Source organism: Hemitrygon akajei, chromosome 12 (assembly GCF_048418815.1).
Source record: "Hemitrygon akajei chromosome 12, sHemAka1.3, whole genome shotgun sequence".
NCBI classification, from domain to species: Eukaryota; Metazoa; Chordata; class Chondrichthyes; order Myliobatiformes; family Dasyatidae; genus Hemitrygon; species Hemitrygon akajei.
The window spans coordinates 11,321,928-11,346,284 of record NC_133135.1 but is presented as its reverse complement, the minus strand read 5'-3'; the positions used below and the strand labels follow the sequence as shown (position 1 = coordinate 11,346,284).

The 24,357-nt window shown below is 42.9% G+C and overlaps 1 long non-coding RNA gene across 2 annotated transcripts; it reads right to left on the bottom strand.

Annotated features, from left to right (window-relative positions):
• Positions 1-11,198: 11,198 nt before the first annotated feature.
• On the bottom strand, positions 11,199-23,267 carry LOC140736540 (uncharacterized). 2 transcript variants are annotated; one of them, XR_012100962.1, is made up of 3 exons: positions 23,177-23,267; positions 11,753-11,950; positions 11,199-11,632 (listed from the first exon to the last, which is right to left on the bottom strand). It is a non-coding gene; the product is annotated as an uncharacterized lncRNA (long non-coding RNA). The 2 variants fall into 2 exon arrangements; XR_012100961.1 differs by having other exon boundaries at positions 11,857-11,950.
• Between the last annotated feature and the right edge of the window lie 1,090 nt (positions 23,268-24,357).

The following is a 24,357-nucleotide window of genomic DNA, read 5'->3' as shown; positions in this document are numbered from 1 at the left end:
TTGTTAGGTTGGGATCATGACAGATGTGTGCAAACACACGTACAAATTAGGAACAGGAAATTTTCTTAAAAGATTAAGATGGTTTGGCATGTCACTCAACACTCGAACAAACTTGAACGCAGAGATGCTGTTGAAAATGTCCTGTCTGATTTCATCAGCATCTGGCATGGAACTGCAGGCATCTGACCGCACTGCTGAGAAGGTCATCGGGGTCTTCCTTCCACTCAGCAGAGATATTGATCAGGAGCGCTGCATACGCAGGGCCCTGAGCATTGTCAATGATCCCTCCCATTCATGCAACCACTCCTTTGATCCCCTACCATCAGGCTGGAGGTACCATGGCATTGGGACAAGGACCATTAGGATGGGAAACAGTTTCTTCCCCTGCCACCACCCAGTTCTCATCACGTCTGAAGCACCAGTAGCGTTACACTGTTTACTCGTTAACTTGTCTGAAGCACTAGTAGCATTACACTGTTTACTTGTTAACTTGTTTACTTGCAACCACTCCCCGCTGAACATCGACGGCTCCTCGGTAGAGATCGTAAAGAGCACCAAATTTCTTGGTGTTCACCTGGCAGAGAATCTCACCTGGTCCCTCAACACCAGCTCCATAGCAAAGAAAGCCCAGCAGCGTCTCTACTTTTTGCGAAGGCTGAGGAAAGTCCATCTCCCACCCCCCATCCTCATCACATTCTACAGGGGTTGTATTGAGAGCGTCCTGAGCAGCTGCATCACTGCCTGGTTCGGAAATTGCACCATCTCGGATCGCAAGACCCTACAGCAGATAGTGAGATCAGCTGAGAAGATCATCAGGGTCTCTCTTCCCGCCATCACGGACATTTACACTACATGCTGCATCCGGAAAGCAAACAGCATTATGAAGGACCCCATGCACCTGTCATACAATCTCTTCTCCCTCCTGCCGTCTGGGAAAAGGCTCCGAAGCATTTGGGCTCTTACGACTAGACTATGTAACAGTTTCTTCCTCCAAGCTATCGGACTCCTCAATACCCAGAGCCTGGACTGACACCTTACTGTCCTATTGTCCTGTTTATTATTTATTGTAATACCTGCACTGTTTTGTGCACTTTATGCAGTCCTGTGTAGGTCTGTAGTCTAGTGTAGCTTTCTCTGTGTTGTTTTTTTTATTACAACATTTGTACGTAGTTCAGTCTAGTTTTTTGTACTGTGTCATGTAACATCATGGTCCTGAAAAATGTTGTTTCATTTTTACTATGCATTGTACCAGCAGTTATGGTCAAAATGACAATAAAAGTGACTTGACTTGACTTGTGTCAAAAATGCACCTTATCATTTGTGAATATCTTTCTAGTAATATTACTTTCCATGTTGCATGTGAGCTCTATGCACTGTGTTGGGCACCTTGGTCCGAAGGAACAATGCTTCATTCAGTGGTTTACATGTATGTGGCTGAATGACAATGAACTTGAACTTGAAATAGCAGGTATGTAAGAACGTGTGAAGAGTAATGGACTCTGCCCAGTTTCAGATTGAGATTTGGATTTGAATTCAGATTTATTCATTCATTTATTTATTTGTCACAACTACATTGAAACATACAGGTAACATTGCGTTAACAACCAACACACCCAAGGATGTGCTGGCAGTCATCAGAAGTTTTGCTTCACAGTCCAACATCAACACACAGTATCATGCCTACAATGCTCAGCAGTACAACGTGACTAACAACAGCAAAACAAGCCCCTTTCACACTTCGCTATTTCTCCCTTCCACCCATTCACATATACAGACCAGCTTCCCAACACAGGACAGGCCGTCTCTGGGCCTCCCACCCTAGGACAGGACATTTCTGGGCCTCCAACCACAGGACAGGCCGTCTCTGGGCCTTTCACCCTAGGACAGGCCATCTCTGGGCCTCCCACCCTAGGACAGGACATTTCTAGGCTTCCAACCAGAGGACACGCCATCTCTGGGCCTCCCACCCTAGGACAGGACATTTCTGGGCTTCCAACCACAGGACAGGCCATCTCTGGGCCTCCCACCACAAGACAGGCTGTCTCTGGACCTCCAATCACACAACAGGTTGCCTCCAGGCCTCCATTGTCAGGTTATGCCGCCTCTGGGTCCCCAGCACCAGGACAGGCCACTTCAGGGTCTCTAATCCTTGACTCTGGACTCTCAGACTTGCAGAAATTGGGCCTCCAACTTCAGACTTCATGCCAGGCTCACCAATCCTGGGTTTAATCTTTGGGTCTTTGGGTCCAGACTTGCATGGGCACACACTTTCACTCCATTGAAAGTATTGACATGAGGTGTCACCTTTAGTCTCCTTTAAGCATAAACCCCCCTCCCCATCTTAAATGCATGTCCACTCGTGCTTGATATTTCAATGATGGAAACATGATTCTGACTGACTGCCTTAGCTATACCTTATAGTTTAGTGAGCTGATCTGTGTGAAGACCAGAAACAGTCTTACAGAAACAGTTACTTTCCTCAAGCAGTAAGGCTGATCAAAACATCCACTCGCTAACACACTCCTCCACATGCCCCACTGCATAATCATTTCCTGTCAATGATCTTGTGTACACTCACTCCTGTGTCTAGCTTCACTTTATGGACATACAATTAATCGATATATATTTTTTCATTTGTTATGTGCTGTGTCATATAACATGGGTGATCATAGACTTTCTATGCCATGATTGTTCTTGACAAATTTTCCTACAGAAGTGGTTTGTCATTGCTTTCTTCTTATTAGACGGGCGAGCCAACCACTATCAATACTCTTCAAAGATTTTCTGCCTGGTGTCAGTGGTTACAATACCAGGGCTTGTGATATGCACCAGCTGCTCATACGACCATCCAAAACCTGCTCCCATGGGTTCATGTGACCCTGATCGGGGGGCTAAGCAGGTGTTATGCCTTGTCCAAGGGTGACGTGCAGGCTGGCGGAGGGAAGGAGTGTCTTACACCTCCTGTGGTAGAGACAGATTTCCACCTCACTACCCAAACACCTATCTATACATAAGCTATCTTATATATTTATATTTATGTCCTTTTTATTATTGTGTTCAATATGTTATTGTGATTTTTTTTGTGCTGCTTTGGATCTGGAGTAACAATTATTTTGTTCTCTTTTACATTTGTGAACTAGAAATGACATTAAACAATCTAGAATCTTGAAGACAACTTCTTCACTGTACCTTGATACATGTGACAGCCAATTCCAGTTCTCTCATACACGAGAGAATCTGCAGAAGCTGGAAATCCAAGCAACACACGTAAAATGCTGGAGGAATTCAGCAGGCCAGGCAGCATCTATGGAAGAAAAGTACAGTCGACGTTTCGGGCCAAGTCGTGCTGAAGTGCTTTTTTCCATAGACCCTGCCCAGCCTGCTGCATTCCTCTAGCATTAAGAGGGTGTTGCTTCCAGTCCTCTCATGATAGGAAAGGTTGAAAGGGATCTGGACCTATCAAAGGCAAATAGGGCTAGCTCAGTTTGGCAACTTGGCCAGCATGGACGGGCTGGGCCGAAAGGCCTGCTTCCATGCTGTACCCCTCTATGACTGTGACTTGGTGCTGTGGTTACACTGGTAAACCCAGATTGCGGGTTGTACCAGGACACACTGCGAGCTACAGTACTGCAGCCAGAAGTAATTACAAGATGAATCCCCATTAAAGGTGATGAAAGACTGATGAGAAAAGCCAGCTGTGTCGACAGATAAAAATTTATCACACGAAGCAGAGCTATTAGCATATTAATCGGGGCAAAGACATTGGTGTTGAGATGTTTTAGAATTAGCTGCCACATTCTATCCTTGTTGAGGGTGGTGAGTGACTATTAGGGTCTTAATTATAGTCTGAGGATACAGCCTGACAATTGATTCCAACATGAACCAGCTGTAACTGTACTTGGACAAAGGGAGTCACTTACATGCTAAAGAGCACAGAACAGGATCTCCGAGGATTAATTGCATGCCGCTGTGTTCACACAGACTGCTAAAAAAAAATATTTGAACTGATTAACGACCGCCTAGAAAGCAAAGTAGGAAAATCATGTACAGCTTTTCTATTCCCCTAAATATACCGCATTCTTACTATTTTGGGGCTCCACGATGGCATAGCAAATAGTGTAGAACTATTGTAGCGGGGGGCGTCGGAGTTCAGAGTTCAGTTCTGGTGCCGTCTGTAAGGAGTGTGTGTTCTGTCCATGACTGTGCGGGTTTCCTCCAGGTGCTCTGGTTTCCTCCCACAGTCCAAAGTGGTACTGGTTAGTAGGTTAATCGGTCATTGTAAATTGCCCTGTGATTAGGCTAGAATTAAGTAAGTGGGCTGTTGGGTGGTGCAGCTCATTGGGCTAGAAGGTCATGTCCCACGCTGTATCGCTAAATAAAATAAATAAATATGGAGTAAGTACAACTATGATTTTCTTTCTCTTTATATACGAATGTCCTGAGATGAAAATGTTGGTATGATTAAAGATTAACTTTATTGATTACATGTACTCCAAAACATCAAGACATACAGGGAAATGCAGCATTTTGCTTCAATGACCAATCCAGTCTGAAGATGTGCTGAAGGACAGCCCGTACGTGGCACCATGCTTCCACTGCCAACATCGCATGCTCACAACTTACTGAGCCTTACTACTCCATTGTCCTTGGAATGTGGGAGGGAGGGAGTGAGGGTGATCGGCAGATGAAGAGGTTGGGGGAAAGGGAAAGAGTTAGGGTAATGGGGACTAGTTGGATCAGGGAGAGAGAGAGAGAGAGAGAGAGAGAGAGAGAGAGAGAGAGAGAGAGAGAGAGAGAGAGAGAGAGAGAGAGAGAGAGAGAGAGAGAGAGAGAGAGAGAGAGAGAGAGAGAGAGAGAGAGAGAGAGAAACAAAGAGAGGGAAAAGGAACAGAGGCAGACTGCCATTTAACGGAGTTTTGAGAATTTGATGTTGATGAACTCATGCTGGGAAAACTGCTTCTATTTTCCCAAAAAATATACTTTGTTCATTATATCTACAATGAATACAATAGTGATGTGTTTTTCTCATAGGGTCTCATTGATCTTCCGGGAAGATGACACAGCAGCCACCAAGGGTCCAATCAAAGGCGCATTTGTTTGTCCTGCACATCTCTTTTTTTTATCGTAATTCATTGCTGGATACTAAGAACATCGAGCACTGCAGCACAATCCCATCAGCATATGTCTTGATAGCAATGGAGCTGGATTTGTCCCATACCATTGTGACGAGAAGGTGCACAGTCCAAAAAAGGTGCGAGTGATTCTCTTGGGTGTTTTTAGCATGCTCGCAAATCCTATAGGACTTTGGTACAGTAGAATACTGCACGTCTGGTTCACTGGTTCATTGGCGAGACCGATGCTGCATTGCTTTGGTTTTTGCGTAAACAAGGTCTTCATGTCTTGCAGTCCATCCACTTTAAGGTTCAACATGTTGTGCATTCAGAGATGCTCTTCTGCACACTGCTCTTGTAATGTGTAGTTATCTGAGATACTGTTGTCTTCCTGTCAGCTTGAACCAGTCTGGCCATTCTCCTCTGACCTCTCTCATTAACAAGACATTTTTGGCCTCAGAATTTCCACTTGCTGGATGCTTTCCTGTTTTTGCACTATTCTCTGTAAACTCTAGAGGCTGTTGTATGTGAAATTCCCAGAAGATCAACAGATTCTGAGATACTCAAACCACCCCATCAGTCATTAACAATCATTCCACGATCAAAGTCACCTAAATCACATTTCTTCTCCATTCTGATGTTTGCTCTGAACAACAACTGAACTTCTTGACCATGTCTACATGCTTTTATGCATTGAGTTGCTGCCGCACAATTGATATTTGCATTTACAAGCAGATGTACAGTTGTATCTAACAAGGTGACCTCTGAGTATAGGTACATCAGTCAAATGCATCGTTTGCATCAAAGCAAAACAGCAAGGATTTTTCAGTGTTGCCACAATTCTGGGTTGACAACTCACTAACCCTAACTCATGCATCTTTGGAATGTGGGAGGAAACCAGAGCACCCAGAGGAAACCCATGTGGTGACTGGGAGAACATGTAACATTGTAAATACAACATGGGGAGAACACTAAGTTCATCCAGTGTTTAGCATGTGCTGCAACTTAAAAAGTGTTAAAGGTGCTCTATCAACACTGATTGTGTTTGTGTTCTTCAAGCCAAGCTACCAGTGTAGATAAAAATGCAGTCGCTTTCAACAGAAAGCTGGATATGGAGAATATTTTGAAGTAAGACCGGTGTCAGAAGCTGAAAGCTTATTATCACCGGCATGCGATGTGAAATTTGTTAACTTAGCAGCAGCAGTTCAATGCAATACATAATGTAGAAGAAAATAACAAGATAAAATAAAAATAATAAATAAATAAATCATTTACAGTATACGTATATTGAATAGATTAAAAATCGTGCTAAAAACAGAAATACTGTATATTTATAAAAGTGAGATAGTTTCCAGGGGTCCAATGTCCATTTAGGAATCAGATGGCAGAAGGGAAGAAGCTGTTCCTGAATCGCTGAATTTGTGCCTTCAGGCTTCTGTACCTCCTACCTAATGGTAACAGTGAGAAAAAGGCATGCCCTGGGTGCTGGAGGTCCTTAATAATGGACTCTTCCTTTCTGAGGCACCGCTCCTTGGAGATGTCCTGGGTACTTTGTAGGCTTGTACCCAAGATGGAGCTGACTAAATTTACAGCCCTCTGCAGCTTCTTTCGGTCCTGTGCAGTAGCACCCCCATACACCCCAGTGATGCAGCCTGTCAGAATGCTCTCCAGAGTATATCTACAAAAGTTTTTGAGTGTATTTGTTGACATACCAAATTTCTTCAAACTCCTCATGAAGTATAGCCGCTGTCTTGCCTTCTTTATAACTACATTGATATGTTGGGACCAGGTTAGATTCTCAGAGATCTTGACACCTGGGAACTTGAAACTGCTCTCTCTCCACTTCTGATCCCTCTGTGAGGGTTGGTATGTGTTCCTTCATCTTACCCTTCCTGAAGTCCACAATCAGCAGTTTTTTACTTTCATTACAAACCAATCAAAAGCAGTCGCCTTACATTGACATCATTATGTCAGACACTGTCTCTCAAAGTGAACACAACAACTCTATGACAGTGTTTGTGAGTTATGTAGAAAGTTTCTATTAAGAACAACATGTATCATCTGTCACCTGTTAGATTACCTACATTTTCAACTTGTAAACATCTAGTTTTCCTTCGATCCAAAGAGAAAATCCCTAGTTCACTCAACCTATCTCCATAAGACATGCCCTCTAGTCCAAGCAACACACCCAAAATGCTCGAGAAACTCAGCAGGTCAGGCAGCATCCACTGAAGTGAATATACAGTTGACATTTCAGGCCAAGACCATCAGCAACCTCTCTAAAGATTCTGCATCCAATGAGGCAAATGGAATTGAACACAATATTCCAAGTGTGGTGATGTGACTTGTGAAGGAAGCCACTGAAGAGATGCAACTGGGAGATATGAAAGTCTTTATTCAGCATACACATGCTGACAGCCTTTGAAGTTACTCAAGAGAGAGGCTCCCTAAGCCAATTGTACATCACATTGTTATTTGTTAAAGAACAAATGTAACAACAGGATGCTTTCTATAGTTCATTTATAATGCTTCCTTACACTTACATATAATTTGCACATACCTAGGTCTTCACACCCAAAATGAGTGTTAATCACCACTCTCTGAGCTACATTCATGCACATGCAGACCTTAGAAGAATGGGGTGTGCATTTGGAGACTTCTCAGGTCAATGGGTTGTTTCCTGGTCTGCAATTAACTCCAAAATGCAGCTCCAAGGAAGGCCACTGTTCTGAAATTAATACTTGCTATATTCCAAATCCCCAGAATATGTCTATTCAGAGTCTTGTAGAACTACAATTTTTTTGCGTCCTTTTTCTCATCAGAATCTGAATTAGGTTTAATATCACTGGCATAAGTCATGAAATTTGTTAAATTTGCGGCAGCAATATAATGCAATATAAGATAATAAAGAGAAAAAAACCTGTGAATTATAGATATATATATATATAAAATAGATAAATTAGATAAGTAGTGCAAAAAATAGGAAATAAAAAAAGTAGTGAGGTGGTGTTCATGGGTTCAATGTCCATTCAGAAATCAGATGGCAGAGGGGAAGAAGCTGTTCCTGAATCACTGAGTGTGCACCTTCAGACTTCTGTCCCTCCTACCTGATGGTAGCAATGAGAAGAGGGCATGTCCTGGGTGGTGGGGATCCTTAATGATGGACGCCACCTTCCTCAGGCACTGCTCCTTGAAGTTGAGTAGTTGTACAGTGTACGATGTAAACGTTTCTATAAGTTGTAAAACTAAGTCTGAAATGCCAGACTAAAAATACAATCTTACGTAAGCAACTTCATGGGTAAGCAAGCTGCTGTAGTGGCAACAAGGGGATTCGTGAAGGACGAGCCTATTAATTAAAGATCTTATGATAAAATTCAGGGCAAATGTGGTCTGGGAGCTGCAGTAAGGTTTTCCATGTTGCCACATCTGTAGCTGTAATTCTTTTGGTATTAGGTACCATACCAATTAGTACATTGCTTTCGGGCTGCAGCTGTCACTAGTTGGGGTTCAATTCCTGCCGGCGTCTGTAAGGATTTTGTACATTTTCTCCATGACTGCCTGGTGATCCGGTTTTCTCCCACATTCCGAAGGTGAATGGGTTAAGGTTGGTAACTTGTGGATACACTGTGTTGGGGCTGGTATTGACGAGTCATCAACTGGACTAGGTTACGCAATTCACTATTCAACTCCTAACTAATCAAGCACTCACTTTATTGTCTCTGCACCAACAACAACGCAACTATGTTAACCCCAGGCCAACAACTTAAACCATGAACTCACTCAGGCCGCTTCTCCAATTTATAATACTGAACTAGGGAGTCTCTCGTTGGCCAAACGATTGATCCTTTTCCCAGCCCCTGACACGGGGATCTTCCTTTCAATAGTCTCCAGAGTTCTCCCTCTTTTCATTTTAGAGCCCCTCATTCTCAAGCTTTTTCATTATCAGTTCCAATGCTACATTGAATCTTATTGGCTGTAGGTCAAATGACTGAGCTGTGTCAGATTCCCATTGATGTGCCTCTTTTGTTCTATTTGACTCTGGTCCAAACCAGTCAAAGCGGGTCACCAGGACATGGGGCTGAGATAACAAAATTACTTCTGCAAACCCGCCATTGTACACTATAAACAGTTCATCTGAGAATGCTCTCAAGCTTAGCAGATCATCAACAGAAACTCCTTGTGTCCACATTCAGTTGCTCTGATTAAGTTATTTCAGAGCAAAAATATCACTTTATAAAACAGCTCACAAAATGGAGGTTACAGAGCGGCTTCACAAAGTGACAGCCTCCATTCTTTCAAGCACATGGCAAGAACAAAGACATCTGGTGCGTCTACTCCCACTGACCTCGAACCATTTGAGTTCAATGCTTCCTTCCATATTTTAATTCCTCCATGACCAACACCAGAACCATGGTAACATTCGTGGGCTGCCCCCAGCATATCCTTGGAATAGATAGGTCATTAACACAAATGACACATTTCATTAATGATGGTAGAGCAGTAGATGTAGTGTATATGGATTTCAACAAGGCATTTGACAAGTTATCCCATGAAAGGCTTATTGAGAAAGTAAGGAGGCATGGGATCCAAGGAGACATTGCTTTGTGGATCCAGAACTGGCTTGCTCACAGAAGGCAAAAAGTGGTTGTAGATGGGTCATATTCTGCATGGACATCGGTCACCAGTGGTGTGCCTCAAGGATCTGTTCTGGGACCCCTGCTCTTTGTGATTTTTATAAAAGACCTGGATGAAGAAGTGGAGGGATGGGTTAGTAAGTTTGCTGATGACACAAAGGTTGGGGGTGTTGTGGATAGTGTGGAGGGCTGTCACAGATTACAGTGGGACATTGATCGGATGCAAAAATGGGCTGAGAAGTGGCGGTTAGAGTTCAACCCAGATAAGTGTGAGGTGGTTCATTTTGGTAGGTCAAATATGGTGGCAGAATATAATATTAATGGTATGACTCTTGGCAGTGTGGAAGATCTGAGAGATCATGGGGTCCAAGTCCATAGCACATCAAAGCTGCTGTGCAGGTTGACCCTGTGGTTAAGAAAGCATGCAATGCATTGGCCTTCATCAATCATGGGATTGAGTATAGGAGCCCAGAGGTAATGTTGCAGCCATATAGGACCCTGGTCAGACCCCGCTTGGAGTACTGTGCTCAGTTTTGGTCGCTTCACTATAGGAAAGATGTGGAGACCATAGAAAGGGTGCAAAGGAAATTTACAAGGATGTTGCCTGGATTGGGGAGCAGGCCTTATGAGAATAGGTTGAGTGAACTATATAATAGTGAGCGACGGAGGATGAGAGGTGACCTGATAGAGGTATACAAGATAAATGAAAGGCATTGATCGTGTGGATAGTCAGAGGCTTTTTCCCAGGGCTGAAATGGCTAACACGAGAAGGCACAGTTTTAAGGTGCTTGGAAGTAGATACAGAGGAGATGTCAGGGGTAACTTTTTTACGCGGAGTGTGGTGAGTGTGTGGAATGGGCTGTCGGCGACAGTGGTGGAGGTGGATACAATAGGGTCTTTTAAGAGACTCCTGCATAGGTATATGGAGCACAGAAAAATAGAGGGCTATGGGCAACCCTAGGTAATTTTTCAGGTGAGGACATGTTCGTCAGAGCTTTGTGGGCCAAAGGGCCTGTATTGTGCTATAGGTTTTCTACTTTTCTATGTTTCACTGTATGTTTCCATGCACATATGATAAATAAATCTTTGCACTATGCAGCCACCAATAAACAAATTTCACATCAGTTATAAATCTGGTTCAGATATCAAGCAGCATGGTGGTGTAGTGGCTAGCACAATGTTTTATAGTACAGAAGACACAGGTTCAATTGCTGCCACTATCTAGAAGAAGTTTATACGTTTTCCCTGTGACTGCGTGCGTTTCCTCCGGGTGCTCCAGTTTTCTCCCACAGTCCAAAGATATACCGGTTGGTAGGTTAACTAGTCGTTGTAAACTGTTCCGTGATTAGGTCAGGATGAAATTGGAAGTTGCTAGGCGGCATGGCTCAAAGGGTGGCTATTCCACACGGTATCTCAATAAATAAATAAATTCCAGACAATTAGAAGTTGTCATTTTAATATTATATCGGCAGCATGGTAGCGTAGTGGTTAGCATAATACTGTAAGGTGCCAGCTGTAAGATCAGGGTATAATCCTCACTGCTGTCTGTAAGGAGTTTGTACATTCTTCCCGTGACCATATGGGTTTCCTCTGGGTGCTCCAGTTTCCTCCCACATTCCAGAGATGTACAGGTTAGGGCCGGTGAGTTGTGTGCATGCTTCGACGGTGCCAGAAGCAAGGGGGCACCTGTGGGCTGTTCCCAGCACATCTTTGCTGTTTTGATTTTGCTGTACCGTATATTTTGATGCTTTGATGCATGTATGACAAGTAGAGCTAAGCTTCAGTTTGTTGGACTTCACATCTCAGGTCTGGAAGGAATGGTGGCCTTGACCTTGCTTCATGAATTGATGTTGCAAGACATGACAGCTAGATCGATCCCAAATGCCTCTGAAATGTGAAAAAGAGGGAGACTGTTATCAAAATTGATGGGTTTTGGAGCTCATAAAAGCCATACATAGGAAAAAAATCACAAGAAATAGAGGCAGAAATTGGCTATTTGATTCTTACAATTTCTTCCAATGTACAGCAGTGAACATTCTGACTGGTTACATCCTTGTACAGAGGTTCCAATGTACAGGATCAAAAGACGCTGCAGAACGTTGTACACTCACCAGCAACCACCCAAGATATCTTCAAGAGGTGATGCTTCAAGAAGGTGGTATTCATCATTAAAGACCTTTAACATCTGGGTCTCACATTTCATTCCTGCCATAAAGAAGGAGGTACAGTAGCTTGAGAAACACACATGCAATCATTCAGAAATAGCTTACTCTCCTCCTCCATCAGATTTCTGAACAGTCAATGAACCCATGAGTACTATTGCGCCATCGCTTCTTTTTCCAATATTTTAAAAATAATTTATAAGAATTTTATTTATTTACAGTACTGTGCACAAGTGTCAGGTGCGTGCGCGCGCGCACACTCACACACACACACACACACACACACACACACACACACACACACACACACACACACACACACACACACACACAAGACTTTGTCTTTCACACAGTACTGTAGTAATTTTATGTATTGTACTGTACTACTGCAAAACAAAAAATAAAGTTAATGACAGATGTAGGTGATGATAAACCTGATTCTGATTTGGATCTCTTTTGTGGATTTAGAGTGGGAAGGGGGCAGGGAGATGGGACCTATGGTTGGGAAAAGAAGGGAGAGGGGAACCATGGTTGGGAAAAGGAGAAGGGAGAGGGTAGAGATCAGGAAGCACCAGAGAGACATTTTGGAACAATCAATAAACCAATTGTTTGGAATCAAATGACCTCCCCTGGTGTCTCAGGTCTGGGTATGTCTGCACCCACACCTGGCTATCCTTCTCTGCCACCTGTCCCACACCCCTCCTGCACTGGTTCACCCTTACTGTTCCCAGCATCCTTTGCTCCCACCAGATTTACAAACCACACTGACAAATACAGTACTGTGCAAAATTCTTAGGCATCCTAGCTACATATATGTGCCTAAGACTTTTGTATTTACTGTACTGTATTTACTTTGAGATAACAGCACAGAGAAGGCCCTTCCGGCAAAATGAGCTACATCACTTCTTTCTAACCTTAGCTAAGTGGGGGGGGGGGGGTGGAGAAGGTGTCTAAGCAGGTGCTACACCTTGTCCAAAGGTGACCTGTAGGCTAGCGACTTAGACTTCTTTGGTAGTGATGTATCTCTACCTAATCACCCAATTTTACCTTTCACTGTCTTCATATCCTATAGAAAGGGTGCAGAGGAGATTTACAAGGATGTTAACACAAAGTATACTGCAGATGCTGTGGTCAAATCAAGACGTACAAACAAGCTGGATGAACTCAGCAGGTTGGGCAGCGTCCGTTGAAATAAGCAGTTGATGTTTCGGGCCGAGACCCTTCAAAACGTTGACTGCTCATTTCAATGGATGCTGCCTGACCTGCTGAGTTCATCCAGCTTGTTTGAACGTTTACAAAATGTTTCCTGGATTGGAGAACGTGCCCTATGAGAATAGATCGAGTGAACTTGGCCTTTTCTCCTTGGAGCAATGGAGAATGAGAGGTGACCTGATAGAGGTGTATGAGATGATGAGGGGCATTCATCATGTGGATAGTCAGAGGCTTTTTCCCAAAGTTGAAATGGCTAACACAAGAGGACAAAGTTTTAAGGAGCTTGGAAGCAGGTACAGAGGAGATGTCAGGGGTAAGTTTTTTACGCAGGGAGTGGTGAGTGCGTGGAATGAGTTGGTGGTGGTGGTGGAGGTGGATATGATAGGGTGTTTTTAGAGACTTCTGGATAGGTACATGGAGCTTAGAAAAATAGAGGGCTCTGGGTTACCCTAGGTAATTTCTAAAGTAAGTACATATTCAGCACAGCATCATGGGCCGAAGGGCTTGTATTGTGCTGTAGGTTTTCTATGTTCTACATCTACAAATCTATTGATCTTTCTATTGATTGATGTTGGTGTCTGCAGTAGCGACTCTGTTCTTCACCTCTCTCTTTGTTAAGTACATAGGGAAAATGATCATGTGAGGACAGCAGATTTGAATCCCCGATGAACAATATAAAGAGACACAACATACTGTCGATGCTAGAATCTGGAGCAACAGACAAGATGCCAGAGGAAGTTAACAGATCAGACAGTATCTATAGAGAGAAGTGATCAGTTGATATTTCAGGCTGAGATCTTTCACCTCCAGATTTCTCTCTCACGTCTTCTCGCCTTACTTCCCCATCACCTCCCTCTGGTGCTCTTCCCCCTTCTCTTTCTTCCATGGTCTTCTATCCTCTCCTGTCAGATTCCCCCTTATCTCTTCCACCAATCAACTTCCCAGCTCTTTACTTGACTCCTCCCCCACTCCCAGTCCCACATATCACCAGCCACCTTTTACTTCCTCCTCCCCAACTCCCACCTTTTATTCTAAATTCTTTCCCCTTCCTTTTCAGTTCAGATAGAGTCTTGGCCTGAAAAGTCGACTGTTTATTCCCATCCATAGATACTGCCTGATCTGCTGAGCTCCTCTGGTACACTATGTGTGTTGCTCTAGATTTCCAGCATCTGCAGAACCTACTTATATCTGAAATGTTGACTGTTCTTTTCCCTCCACAGAAGCTGCCTGACCTGCTGCGTTCCTCCAGCATCTTGTGTGTTTCAATAGAAAGCTAGATTTTTGTAAAGAAAAACCAATGGTTTCATGATGACAGTCACTAAGACTAGTTTTTTGGTTCCAATAAATTTAATTACCTGAATTTATCTCCCTAAGCTTGCTTGGGTGATCTTGAACTCAGTTTTCCAGATCAGTAACCTGGATCTCTGGATATATTGCCTTCAGCGAGAGAAGAGAAAAAATATTCCGATTCCGATTCAGATTGAATTATTTATCATATATAAAGTATATTGAAACATATAATGAATATGTCAGAGTAACACACATACAAAATGCTGGAGGAACTCATCAGGTCAGGCACCATCTAAGGAGAGGAATAAACGGTCAACGTTTTGGGCTGAGAGCCTTTATCAGTGTAGAATGTATTTCCATGTAAGCTGTCTGACCTGCAGGCGTTGTTCCAGCATTTTGTGTGTGTTGATCTGGATTTCCAGCATCATCAGAATCTCGTATGTTGGTGAGATGTGTCATTAGTGTTAACCTAGCGATGTGTTAAGAATGTGTTGCCACACATTCCAGAATCAACACAGCATGCCCACAATGCTCAACAGAAGAAAACAGAACACAACAAGCAAAAAAGCAACACCAAAACAAGTCCCATTCCTCCCTCCCACACATACACTCACACACACAGACAGTCCTCCAACCCCAGGACAGTTCTACGGGCCTCCAGCCCCCAGCAGGCATACAGACTAGCAGACAATGGGCCTTCGACTTCCCCAGTGCAATTCAGACTTGTAGATACAGGAATTTGCCACCGGGCTTCTTCTACTGCACTTCCGATTGACCTTCACGCTTCGATCTTTGGTAATGAAATCTTAAAATTATATATTCCAGGAGGACATTTCGGTCTCTGTGGTGATGCCAGGTCTTTGAAAGAGATATCCAATTTATCCTGTTTCTTTGGTCTGTTCCACACTTTAATCAACATAAGTCAAACAGCCTTTTGAAAGTAACATTCAAATCTGCCTCATTATTCCTTCTGGCAATGCGTTTCAAATCATAACAAGATGCGATGCAAAAATAAACCATTACTTTTCATCTTTGATCTTGTTACCATCTGTGGCCTCTGGTTAATGGCCTTGATGGCTGTTAATTACTTGCACTGTTTCTCTTCAGATACTTCATCAAATTCACCGTCCAATCAGAATCAGAATCAGGTTTAATACCACTGGCAAATGCTGTGGATGTTGCTGTTTCATAGCAGTGCATTGCAAGACATAATAATAAAAAACTATAAATTACAATAAGAAATATATATAAAATTGAAATTAAGTAGTGCAAAAAGAGAAAATAAAGAAGTAGTGAGATAGTGTTCATGGGTTCATTGTCCATTCAGAAATCTGGTGGTGGAGGGGTAGATGCTGTTCCTGAAATGTTGAGTGGGTATCTACAGGTTTCTGTACCTCCTCCGTGATGGTAGTAATGAGAAGAGGGCATGTCCTGGCTGATGGAGGTCGCCTTCTTTGATGCTAGGGAGGCCAGTACCTATGATGGAATGGCTAAGTATACAACTTTCTGCAGCTTTTTCTGATCCTGTGTAATGGCCAGTCCATACCAGATGATGATGCAAACAGTAGAACGCTGTCCGCAAAATGGTTGTAGACATTTTTGAAAGTTTTTGGTGGCATTGAAAGTTTCCTGAAACTCCTAATGAAATATAGCTGCTTTGTGATTGTATGAATATGTTAACCTAGGATAGATCTTCAAAAATGTTGACAACTGGAAACATTTAATCCACTAAGAGAGAAATAAGGTTAAAATTTTAGATCCTGCTTGTGAAAAGCTGATGACCAGGAAAGATTACTCTATATACCTTTGTCCTCCTGAGGTAGTAGAGGGACTGGTAGCTCTTTTGGCCATGGTGTTGATGTGGGTGGGTTCAGACTTGGCTATTGGCGATGTTCACATTTAGGGACTTGGAGCTCTCAAACCTCTCACCATTGGCATCATTTATGTAGACTGGAGCATGTGCATCACCTCCCCCCCCCCCCCCCAACTGAAGCCAGTGCAAGCTCCACACACAGCAACTGAGGTCAAGATCAAACCTGAGTTCGCCTTGTGTGCTGTTCTGTAATGAATACACTCAGTGTCCACCTTTTCAAGTACACCTGTACACTTGTTCATAAATACAAATATCTAATCAGCCAATCATGTGGCAGCAACTCAATAGGTTGCTCATGCAGACATGATCAAGATGTTCAGCTGTTGTGCAGACCAAATATCAGAATGGGGAAGAAGTGTGATCTAAGTGACTTTGACTGTGCCAGACGGGGTGGTTTGAATATCTCAGAAACTGCTGATCTCCTGGGGTTTTCACATACACCAGTCTCTAAAGTTTAGAGAGAATGGTGTGAAAACTAACAAATAAGACATTCAACAAGCAGCAGTTTTGTGGGCAGGAATGATTTGTTAATGAGAGAGGTTAAAGCAGAATGGTCAGACTGGTTCAAGCTGACAGGATGATGAAATTAACCTAAATAAAGATGCATACAACAATGGTGTGTAGACTGGCATCTCTGAATGTACAACACATCAAACCTTGAAGTGGATAGATTAGAGCAGCAGATGATGATGAAGATACAATCAGTGGGCACTTTATTAGGTACAGAAGATATTCCAGTTCCAAAGGTGCTTTAATTGGAATTGGTTATTATTGTCTAGGTGGCGAGCTGGAGGTACATCTCTACCAGAGGTGTAAAGCACTCCTTCCATCCACTAGCCTGCAGATCACCCTTGGACAAGGTATAGCACCTGCTTAGAGCCCACTCCCCTGACCAGGGTCACAAGAAGCCATGGGAGCAGGTGAACCCCCACCCCCCTAGAGCCAGCAAGTTTTCAGCAGGTTCCAGAATTGGAGTTCCATGCAAGCGGAAGAAATGAGGGCCAGTGACCCCATAGGTACACAAATCGGTGGGATTGGAATTTGAGGCCTACTGTGCAGGGTCTGCCATTGGCAAGTCTGGATTTTGAGGCCCAATGTTTGGTGATCAGCATGTCCTGGGATCGATACAGAAGATGGAAGCCTGCAGATCAATTGGAAGTCTAGAAGTTGAGGCCCGATACCCAATGCCTTGAGTCTGCTGGAGGCTGGAGGCTTGTCCTTGAGTTGGAAGACCGTGTATGGGCACTGGTAGGTAGGAGGGAGGAATGGGACTCATATTACTGTTGTTGTGTTCAGGTTGTTCTGTAGAGGTTTTTGGACATGCTATGTTTGTGCTGGAAACATAGCATGGCCTCAGCATATTCTTGGTGTGTTAATGCAGTTACAAAGAAGACATGGCAGCAGCTATGTCATATTTCATTAGGAGTTTGGGAAGATTTTGTATGTCACCAAAGACTCCAGCAAATTTCTAATTGGTTGCATCACCATCTGGTTAAGAGGGACCACAGCAGAGGATCCAAAAAGGAAGCAGACAGTTGCAAACTTATGTGCACTACCCTCCCCACCATCGACGACATCTTCAAAAGGTGATGCCTCAAAACGGGGCATCCACCATTAAGGGCACCCATCACCCAGGACATGCCCTCTTCTCAGGGCGGCAGTATAAGAGTCTGAAGGCACATACTAAACATTTTAGGAAAGCTTCTTCCTTCTGCCATCAGATTTCTGAATGGACAATGAACCAACCCATGAACACTATTTTTTTCCTCTCTGTTTTGCACTACTTGTTTGAAGAAGACAGATCTAGACAGGGGCCCACACTAGCAAAGTGAGCGTGATGGCTGGGTTAAAGCACATTCTCGGGTCAAAGGTTGTCCATTTATAATATACGTAAAATAAATTCATATTTTAAAATATTTATTATTCAAACATGCCAGATAGGTTAGGTAGACACAGAAAGGCTGGAGTACAATCTTTGCTCACTGTCTAACCGTAACTTATCACTGCCTTTGTACAGCTGTTATCTAGGCAATGCCTTTGTGAAAATATTTATCATATCAGATAGTCAATCTTTTATAATCCCTTGTATGTTCTCGTCACTATTCAAAATAGAAAACTAATTAAAAAATCTCAAAACAGGATCAGTGACTGAATAAAGTAAACACGGGGGTATTGTTGATTGGTTACATGAGCCAGTGGACGATAAATCCTCGTGGACGCCATTCCTGATTTAAATAAATATAAATAATGAGGATGGAGATATAATTCATGGGATTTGGAGAATATTATTACTATTCTCAGCAAAGCTGGTGTTTAACTCTTTTATGACCTCTGATAATTCACTTGGGAGTTTCTTTCATTTAAAAAAAACAGGCGAGCGATTTATCAGATGGAAAGGCAGGACAGACGAAACATATACTCACAGGCGGAGGGAGATAAGTTCTTAAACAGCAAAGCCAATCCCAAACATTGAGGCTGGGGAGGAATTGGCAACAGAACATGTCTTATTGTCCATGAAATGAAATAGGCCATTCGGCCCAATGAGATTGCTCCACCATTCCATCATGGCTGACTTATTACTCCTCTCAACCCAATTCTCCTGCCTTCCCCTCGTAATATTTGATGCTCTTACTAATTGAGAACCTCTCACCCTCTGCTGTAAATATACCCAGTGACTTGGCCTTCACAGCTATCAATGAATTCCGCAAGTTTCACCACCCTCTGGCTAAAGAAATTCCTCCTTATTTCTGTTCTAAATAGATAAATACTCTATTGATCCCAAAGGAAATTACAGTCTCACAGTGCCATTACAAGTGCACAGATATAAATATTAGAAGAGAAGTAGAAAGAATAAAAAATAAGTTACCTCAAACAGTCTATCAGAAGGGGGTCATCACTTCCCCTGTTATAGGTTGACATGTTATAGGGCCTAATGGCCTAGGGTAAGAATGACCTCATATAGCGCTCTTTAGAGCAGTACTAAGAGTGCTCCTCTGTTCAGCCAAGCTGGCATGCAGAGGGTGAGAAACATTGTCCAGAATTGCCAGGATTTTCCGTCAGGTCCTTTGTTTTACCACAGCCTCTAATGTGTCCAGTTTGACTCCTGTAACAGAGCTTGCTTTTCTAATCAGTGGACATCCTTCTATTCTGAGGCTATTTGAAAAGGATGCTGTTGGATTTGCCTTTCTTACCATGTCTACACCACCTGTCCCCTTCATCTTTGCATACATATTACAAAAGTGTAACCCTTTCATCGGGGATTGTACACAAATTCTGCTCATTATCTAACTCTGCTAACAGCCACATGACTCAACGGTGAGAATGCTTTTACAGAGAAAAAACTACTAAAATGGTAAACCTACAGTGTAGCAGTACAAATTTCAAGCAGGGCATTATAAAGACAAATCAGAGTTAGTTCTGCCAGTTCTGAAGTCAACACTGAAGTATAAGCTGCAGTTGTGAAGAATTAAGTCACAACTTTAAAATGCATTGCAATGGAAAATTCCAACCCAATATGAAGCAAATCCCAAGTCAGAAAATGCTGTATGAACTCAGCCTTATAGGAAGCTTTAGAGACGGTACAGAGATTTAAAGTTCAAAGTAAATTTATTCTCAAAGTGCAAATACGTCACCATATACAACCCTGAGATCCATTTTTTGCGGGCATTCACAAATACAATGTATGATTTACCAGGATGCGTCCCGGCCCGTGGCGTAGTGGCATTTAACCAGACTTCGAGGCGAGTGGTTCTGAGTTTGAATCCAACCTCCTCCTTGCAAGCTTTCCATCTGTGCTGGGTTGAGCATCAAGCTAGCAACTCAGTCTCGTAAAAAACAAGACAAATGCTGAAGAAGCAGCAAAGTTGCCACCTGATACACAACAAGACGCAGTGAGAGATAAAAACAGGATGCTGCCTGAACTGGAGAACATGTCTTCTAAGGTTAGGTTGAACAAGCTAGGGTTCTTGCCATAGAGGGAGTACAAAGAGGGTTCACCAGATTGATTCCTGGGATGGCAGGACTTTCATATGAAGAAAGACTGGATCGACTAGGCTTATACTCACTGGAATTTAGAAGATTGAGGGGGGATCTTATAGAAACGTATAAAATTCTAAAGGGATTGGACAGGCTAGATGCAGGAAGATTGTTTCCGATGTTGGGGAAGTCCAGAACAAGGGGTCACAGTTTAAGGATAAAGGGGAAGCCTTTTAGGACCAAGATGAGGAAAAACTTCTTCACACAGAGAGTGGTGAATCTGTGGAATTCTCTGCCACAGGTAACAGTTGAGGCCGGTTCATTGGCTATATTTAAGAGGGAGTTAGATATGGCCCTTGTGGCTAAAGGGATCAGGGGGTATGGAGAGAAAGCAGGTAGAGGGTTCTGAGTTGGATGATCAGCCATGATCATACTGAATGGCGGTGCAGGCTCAAAGGGCCGAATGGCCTACTCCTGCACCTATTTTCTATGTATCTATGTTTCTTCTCTTTGGAGAGAAGGAGGATGAGAAGTGATTTGATAGAGGTGTACAAAAAGAGATATATGTTGTAGCCTGGGGAAAAGTACACACTGAGGACAATAGACAATAGGTGCAGAAGTAGACCATTCAGCCTCTCGAGCCTGCACCGCCATTTTGAGATCATGTCTGATCAACTACTATCAATACCCGGTTCCTGCCTTGTCCCCATATCCCTTGATTCCCCTATCCATAAGATACCTATCTAGCTCCTTCTTGAAAGCATCCAGAGAATTGGCCTCCACTACCTTCTGAGGCAGTGCGTTCCAGACCCCCACAATTCTCTGGGAGTAGAAGTTCTTCCTTAACTCTGTCCTAAATGACCTACCCCTTATTCTCAAACCATGCCCTCTGGTACTGGACTCTCCCAGCATCTGGAACATATTTCCTGCCACTATCTTGTCCAATCCCTTAATAATCTTATATGTTTCAATCAGATCCCCTCTCAATCTCCTTAATTCCAGCATGTACAAGCCCAGTCTCTCTAACCTCTCTGCGTAAGACAGTCCAGACATCCCAGGAATTAACCTCGTGAATCTACGCTGCACTTCCTCAACAACTACAACAACTACCTTTTTTGGGTTTTATTTCCTTTATCTGTTTTAGATGTTTAAGTGCCAGGAGAGGGTCTTAGAACAAAAGGAATGACTTTACAATCAGGACCTGCTGTTACAATCTCCGTTTAACCTTCGGTCCACACACTTGTGTCTCGACCAATTGCGTATGCAGTATAAAAATACAAAGAAAATCACACAAAACTAATACAGTACTAATACGGTAGCAGCAATTCTGAAGAAACACAATACAAACAACATTAGAATCCCCCCAACCCTGTATCTTATACATCACAGCGACAATGTAAGCGAATACATCTAATCTAAAACGTACACACGTGCTGAACCCCAAACAGAGACTAAACATTCACGTTACGTGGTTACATGCACAATCAGTCATGATACAATAAATAAATAGCCAAATAGTTTTTTGCAGGGCGGCAATGGCTAGTAAGAATGGGCATAGTTTTAAAGTTTCTGGAGGAAATCATAGGGAGGCTCGATACTCAAGATAACACAATATGGAGGCTTCATAAGGCACTGGGTAAACCATGCTTGGGGTATTGTGGGCAGTTTTGGGCCCCATATCTAAGAAAGGATGTGCTGGCATTAGAGAGGGCCCAGAGAAAGTTAATGTGAATGATCCCAGGAATGAAAGGGTTAATGTATGAGGAGCATTTGATGGCTCCGGGCCTGTACTCACTGGAGTTTAGCAGAATGAGGGGGGTCTCAGAGAAATCTATCGAATATTGAGTGGACATGGAGAGGGGGAAATCTAGGACCAGAAGGCACAGCCTTAAAAATAGAGGGACTTTCATTTAGAACTGTGATGATGAGGAATGTCTTTAGCCAGAAAGTGGCTAAATCTGTGGAATTCATTGCCACAGACAGCTATGGAAGCCAAGTCATTGAGTATATTTAAAGCACATGTTGATTGATTCTTGTTTGGTCATGGCAGCAACTGTTACAGGGAGAAGGCAGGAGAATGGGGTTGAGAGGGAAAGGATATCAGGTAATAAATAAATGTCCTGATGAAGGGTTTTGTCCTGAAATGTTATCTGTATATTCATTTCCATAGATGCTGCCTGACCTGCCGAGTTCCTCCAGCACTTGTGTACGTCACTCTGGAATTTCCAGCATCTGCATAATCTTGTGTTCATAATAAATGAATGTGTTTTGCAAGGCATCGCTACTTCACACGTGTGTGTCTGCTGTGAGACATTTTGGAATCACAGTCATAGAGATATACAGCATAGAAACTGACACTTCAGCCCATTACATGCATTCCTAATCACATATTCTAAGTGAGCTAGTCTCACTTGCCTGCGTTTGACCCAGATCACTCTGAAACATTCCTATCTATGTAGCTGTCCAAATGTCTTTCAAATGTCATAATTGTACCAGTTTCTATCACAAATTCTGTGTGAAGGTTTTCCCTCAAGTCCATTTGAAATCTCTCAAATCAAATCAAAATCAAATCAAGTTTAATTATCATCCAAACCATACATAGACGCAGCTGAATGAGACAGCATTCCTCTTGGGCCAAGGTGTAACACATTGAAAATAGCAAGCAAACATTCAAAAATAGTGAGTAACATGATTCAAAATGTCGAGCAAACAAGCATATTCACTTGAAAAAAAAATATTGTCCAAGACATGCACACACACACACACACACACACACACACACACACACACACACACACACACACACACACACACACACACACACACACACACACACACACACACACACACACACACACACGAGCCCTCTCATTTTGGATGTCTCTGCACTAGGATAAAAACTGTAATAATTCACCTTACCCTCATAAACTTTCATAAGGTCACCCTTCATCCTCCAGGGAAAAGTCTCAGACTATCCAATGTCTCCTTCATGGGCTGAGATTGTGCAAATATGATTTGTTTTTGCAAGATTTGTTTTCCTTTGGTTGGCAGGTGGTGATGTGGCAATGTCACCTGGAACATGCAGAAACTTTCACGTGAGCCACGAACCTATTGACGTGGAATATTACAGCTGTGATAAACATTCAGCTCAACAAATCTGTGATAACTCTTACAAAATAGAATTCTGCCATGAAAGCTTACCAATGCATCTACCTCCTCAGCAGGTTAAAAAAATTTAGTGTGGCCCTTTTTATCTTACCTTTTTTTTATTGATGCACCGCAGAAAGCATCCTTTACAAATGCATCATGGGTCGGTATGGTAACTGCTCTGCACATGGCCATGTGAAACTGTGGACACAAAGATACAAAGGTTCAAAGTACATTTATTATCAAAGTATGTATGCAGTATACAACCCTAAGATTCATCTTCACACAGACAGCCATGAAACAAAGAAATGCCATGGAACCTGTTCAGAGAAAAACAACAAACTCCCAATGCACAAAAAAAGAACAAATCATGCAAACAGCAAAAAAGAGTGGAAAAACACAGAATATAAAACACCAGACTACAAAGACATTGAAAGAGCCCAGTCATATTCAACTCAGTTCAATCTTACGCTATGTTATTTGTTACTTGCAGGCCAAAGAACCAGTCTGTCCTGATAAAAATTGTACAAAATAGCAACGCAAAAAGGAGTAACCAGAAACGATAAGCATGTTATAATGTGAACGACAGAGTCCAATCCACAAACCGCATTGACTAAACTGTGGCCAAGACCCAGAGCTCTGGCAGCAGTGAGTGAGAGGGAGAGAGAGACCACTCAATTCCACATATCACAGAAACCAGTCTTCTCTCTTCTACTGTCAAGATGAAGCCACACTCAGGTTGGAGGAACACCTTATATACCGGCTGGGTAGCCTCCAATCTGATGGCATGAACATTGACTTCTCTAACTTCCGTTAATGCCCCTCCTCCCCTTCTTACCCCATCCCTGACATATTTAGTTGTTGGTTTTTTTCTCTCTCTCAGCCCATCACTCTGCCTGTTCTCCATCTCCCTCTGGTGACCCCCCCTTTCTTTCTCCCTAGGCCTCCCATCC